Consider the following 5,585-nt stretch of genomic DNA (forward strand, 5'->3'; position numbering starts at 1 on the left):
CTTCCGAGGCGCCCGAGCCGCCTTTCTGGCCTGGGGAGGGTCGGTGTCCCGCCCCTCCGTGCGGCGCCGCCCCCTGCGCTTCCCTCGGCGTCGGGGCCCGGGACGGTCCCGGGCTTCGGGGCGGAGCTGCCAGGGCGGGGGCTCCCGGAGCGCCTGGGGGGCGGGCCGTGGGCGGCGGGCCAGGAACTCCGGCTGGGCCTCCTGGCGCCCCACTGGGTCACGTAGCGCTCGGAGGCTCCGGGGCTGGGGGTGCGGGAGGCCGTGGAGGGCCGCCCCGTGCCCGGGGTCCCGTGAGCGGGCAGTGGGTGTGTGTGTGCTGGCTAGCGGTGGATTTATCGGGGATTGTTCCGACGCTAGAATTTCCCTGTGGGGTAGAGGAGGGGAAGCTGGAGGGCCGGGGCGGCGCCTTCCCCGGGGCTGGGCGTCGCCCGGGAACCTTAGGTGAAGAAGGTCGTGGAGACCGAGGAAGCGGGGAGAAAATGTGCGGGTCGTTGTTTTCATTTACTTTGAAGGGAAAGTTGGGAGGCCCCAGGCTCCGGCCTGCGGTAGCGCCCAGCACCCAGCACCCAGCCGCGGGCTGGTAGAGCCGGGCTGGGGAGAAGTAGGAAGTCTGAGTCGACGCCCCGCAGGCTGCGTGGCCTGGCTTTGACCCTGGACCCTAGTTCGCCTCGGGCTTTAAAGGTAGAAGCCAAGGAGAGGAACAAGAGAAGGGGGGGCATGTGGGAAAAGGAGGGTAGGTGAGCTCATTGGGCCGCTTGCTTTATTCCCAAAAAACAAACCAGCTGTGTATTCTGTAGCACAGAGGGATCTTTGTACTGTTTACCTCCAGGTCTGGTGTGGTGCGTGTGGAGTGGTATGCGTGTGTGTTGTGTGTGTGTGTTGTGTGTGTGTGTGTGTGTGTGTGTGTGTTCTCAGCACTCCTCAGATGGCATTTATTTTTGAGTTGATGCCTCTGTGGGGAGCAGATAATGATTAGAATCAGAGCAAATGTAACAGTCACCATAAGAGTGAAAATTCAGATCTTCTAGATCTGGCTGCATTTCCAAATCCCCGTTGTCCTGGGATTTGGTTGTATTTTATTTTTGTCAGTTGTGGGGCTTGAACTCAGGGGCTGGGCACTGTCCCTGAGTCTCTTTGTGCTCAAGGCTAGCACTCTAACACTTCCGTATTTTGGGTTGTTGAGTGGAGATAAGAGTTTCATGGGAACTTTTCTTTCCTCGCTGGCTTTGAACCAGATCATCAGATCTCAGCCTCCTGAGTAGCTAGGGTTTAGAGTCTAGAGTTTGAGCCAGAAAGGAAGATTGACCAGAAATGAAAACTGGCCTTTGTGCAACAGTTACATAAATGACAGCCAGAAGAGGAAGCTGTGGTTAAGAGAAAGGAGGGCAAGAGTTTGCATTTGGAGACCAGAATACTCTGGATTAAGAGCATGAGTGGAGACACTCATGTGATAATCATGCCTGTAATCGCAGGGGTTGGAATGCCGAGGCAAGGGGGCTGTGACTGAGGCTAGCCTGGTGAACACAGTGAGATCCTGTCTCAACATTGGTCCCATTAGAGAATGGGGGGGCAGGGGAGGGAGAGGGAGACAGACCGACCACAGAGAGGGAGAGGGGAAGGGAGAAGGAGAGGGAGGGAGGGAGGGAGAGAGGGAAAGAGGGACAGAGATATAGACAGAAACAGAGACACTCAGAGAATATGAATTGAGAATGTATCTCCATCAAAATGGTTGACTTTAGCTAAGTGTGGCTGATGTGCAGGGAATTGGAAGGAAAAGATCCTGTAACAAATTAGAAACAAACTAGGAGTGTTTATCATCTTTGAATACTTACAGGATTGTCACAGCCTTCAACCAGTTTGGGGTCACTCACATATTATAACATATCTAACAGCTAGGTTAAAAACTGGGCAGAGCAGTAGGTTAAGGGAATGCTGGGACTGAGAAGATCTTTCTCCCAAAATGGTTTCCAAAAAATGGTTTTGCAGAAGGCAAAAGAAAGTCTAAGGGGGCAGAGGTGTGCAAAATACAATGTGAAAGATACCAAAAATATATGCATTGTTGTTGGTTTTTTTATTGCTTAAGACAATTTCAAGTAAGTGGACCCTAGCTCCTTGTCTACTTAGGTATACCTTTTTTTTTTTTTTTGAAACCCAAGATAATGTCAAACTAATAAATGCAATCTTGATTCGTTATCTGGTTAGTGGTTGAACATCTATTTGTAAAACTAAATTATTAAATGTCCAAATTGTGCAATGTGGGGAGGGATGTGTAACTCCTTCGATAAAGAGGACTTTTATAGTACTAGGTAATTACCATATTCTATAGACTAGAAGTTCATGTGTCAGCCATAATCATATCCCATTTCACTTTCATCTGTTTTCAGTTTGTCTCTTGATTTTTTCCTAGGCTGTCCTTGGACAGTGATTTTCTTACCTCTGCTTCTTGAGTGCTAGTATTACAGGATTGAACCATCAGGCTCCAAACTGACTCAGTCATATGTAACAATCATCCATTGCCAGGCACTTTTATTTCCTGCCTTATTTTTGTTTCTTCTTTTTAAAACTTTCTGAAAATCTAAAGGTTTAGGGTTTTGTTTTTTTGTTTTTTGTTTGTTTGTTTTGGTACAAGAACATTTTTAGGATTTGTAGCGCTAACATAAAACAGACCCAGAGTCTAACTTTTTGTCAAACCTTCTAATGTCTAGTTAAGTAACTAGATATTAATTATAATGTCTTTCACTTATGGTAAATGGTACTTTCCCAATTTATGTTCCAACATAAACAGCTTTTTGGATTTTAAGTGCAAAGGAGTTTATTTCTGCTAAACAATGCAGGTTGGGTGGTACGTGAGGATAAAACCAAGGAGCTCCATGGAGCTTGAAATCTGGCACATCTGGGAACCTGAGGCCTTGGGAGGTCGAGTTACTGGACCAAGATGGTGAATAGTGTTTCAAAACCTCTCCTGAAAAAGTAGATTTCCGTTGCTAACATGTTTAAGTAGTCTCACCAACAAGGATCTGTGTTATTCCTGTGTCTCTTCTATGGATTCCTGGACTGCTGTAATAATGATACAATTCTGGGTATCTGAACTGATTGTCCACACCTCTCAGGACAAGTACAAGCTGCCTACTGTTGGATAAACAAACAAACATGGGAAGTTCAGAGAAGCAAAGACAGGATTAAACGTGCAAGGGTTTTCTTAGGGCAAATGTGCGGGAGCGGTCAGTGGGGAGGGAGCCAGGCTGGCTGGGAGAGGGTCAGACCCGGGGAGGAATATCAGGCCAGGATGCAAGTTTGATCCAAAACGAAGGAGAGCAAGGGAAGAGTAGGTGACATAGTCCCAACAAGGCCATGGAGACAGAGCTGGCCCAATCTAGCAACAGAGCAGTACAGTCCTCAATGCACCCTTGGAAGGCCTGCCCCATTCCAACAAGCCCTGGGTCAGTACTCATTGCAGTTAGGGTTGTGTGAGGCCTGTCCTGGAGGCCACCTTGACACCATCCTGGATGAATGGCAGGTTACCTTGCACTAGATCTTATGTGGTTCTTATATGCCAATGGCAGTTTCACCAATAGCATTTCCAAAGGCTCCTGTTTGGCTCTCATTGTACCTTCCCTCATTCAATCCTTCTAACTAGAATCACCAGGCAAGTTCTGTTTTCCTTTCCATTTCACCAAGGAGGAAGCCTGGGCTGTGAAGTTGCTTAGTTTTCTCACAATCAAAAGTCAGCTGCAGGAAGAGGTTTCCCAACACTGAATGTATTTTCCTCATCCCTGAAACAGGATTGGGGATTGGTCTAGGAAATCTAAATTTTGACTGCATCTTACCTACACCACTTGTGCTATTTGCTTGGTTTATTTTGAGCTTTCCACTGGCCTTTCGACCTACTTGAACCTGTTGTGAAGTCCAGGGAAATGGCCCAAAGTAGCCCCACAGATAGGTCATTTGCACTCTGGGGAAGAGCTGGGTAAAGGGTGAGTTGCACATTGTGTTCAGTGCGTGCAAGGAAGTAGACTTGCTCAGTACATTTACTGTGTGAACTTGTCAACTAAGATCACCATACGGACTCTGCTCTTCAATATTTACAACAGTGACTGAGAGCCGGGATTACCTTGCTAGTGAACACCCTAGCTACGGAAGACAGATGCCTGAGCAAGTCTCCTTTTTTTTTGTAATTGACCATGACTGAGCTTTGTTCTTTGGGTGAATCTGATTTGTCTTGGAGTAATCCCATGTTCTTGGCACTGTCTCATCAGGTCATGTTTGATTTGCTCAGCTAATATGTGACTAGGGTTTTTTAGACTTGGCTTTATGGGGAGTTCTTGAAAAGCTGGAAAGATTTATAACCTATCTTTATCTTGTCCCTAGGCTTTACCATATCTGCTGTGGAATAAGCTGACACAAGAGACCCACAGCTTGAATTCAGATTCTGCTAATGAAGGGCTCTGTTCTTTGTCTTCCTAGCTCCTTGTGATGGTTTATCTTAGAAAATATAGGAGTGCTGGGCTGTGTGTGATAGCTTATGCCTAGGATCCCCGCTACTTGGGAAGTGGAGTAGGTTCGTGGGCTGAAGCTGGCCCGAGAGACGTGCAAGATTTCATCTGAAAAATAAAGTCAAAAAGGCTCAGTGGCATGGTTCAGGTTGTACAGAACCTTCTTGCCAACTTTGACATCCTGAATACAGTCCCCAGGTCCGCCCTCCCCCCCCCCACCTCCCACTCTCTGCCAAAAAGCAAATAATGAAGTGCTAGGAAATGCTGAAAGAATTGAGATGTAGACTTCCGGGGGGGTTATATCCTGAAGTACTGAGACTTTTTTTTCCCCCTCCACATAGTATCTCCTTCCTCAGGAGCTGTTCTGGTCTGTGCCAGTCTCAGCACATTTCCTGGAGTCACAGACTGGGGACCCAGGGCCTGAGGTAACACAGGTAACACAATGGTGTTTAGTAGAGATGTCACTTGAAGTGATGGAGTCTAGAGCCTGCTTCTCTAGGATGCAGGAAAAATGCCAGGCCGCCTGAGAGTCTGAGAAGCTGGGACATGCCTCTACTTCCTGGGCAAGAGGCAGAACCCCAGGGAGGAACGGACTCCCTGAAGGGCCAGGAATTAGGCTCATTCACAAGGACTCCCCATCCCTTGGTGAAGACTGTTGTTTTCAGAGACTACCCAAGGGAGGAGGTAGCAAGGCAGAAGGAAACCATTGCTGGTGGCCTTGGCACTAGGGAGCCCTTGCTTAGGGGTGTCCCCCAGTTGAATGGACTGAGATGAATGTTTCCCCTTCCTGGAGTTGACAGAGTGATAAAAGTGCACATCTTACACACTACGTACAGTCACAGTCATTCTACCGCCTGCATTTGATATCACTACTAAGGCAAAAAGATTCAGCTTTCGGATTCAACAGTGGATGGGAATGAACAAGATGAATTCTGGGAAAGTTTTGCAAAGAGACATGAACCAATCCTGACCACGGGTGGGAAGTGGATTGTGCTAAGCACAGGGTTTCCGCTGATGACTGTGATGCAACAAGTTCCCGGGATGGCCTGGCGGTCACCTCATGTGTCTCGGTGTTTGTGAAGGACAAGCTGC

Source organism: Megascapheus bottae, chromosome 14, assembly GCF_031878675.1.
Source record: "Megascapheus bottae isolate mThoBot1 chromosome 14, mThoBot2.hap1, whole genome shotgun sequence".
Taxonomy (NCBI): Eukaryota; Metazoa; Chordata; class Mammalia; order Rodentia; family Geomyidae; genus Megascapheus; species Megascapheus bottae.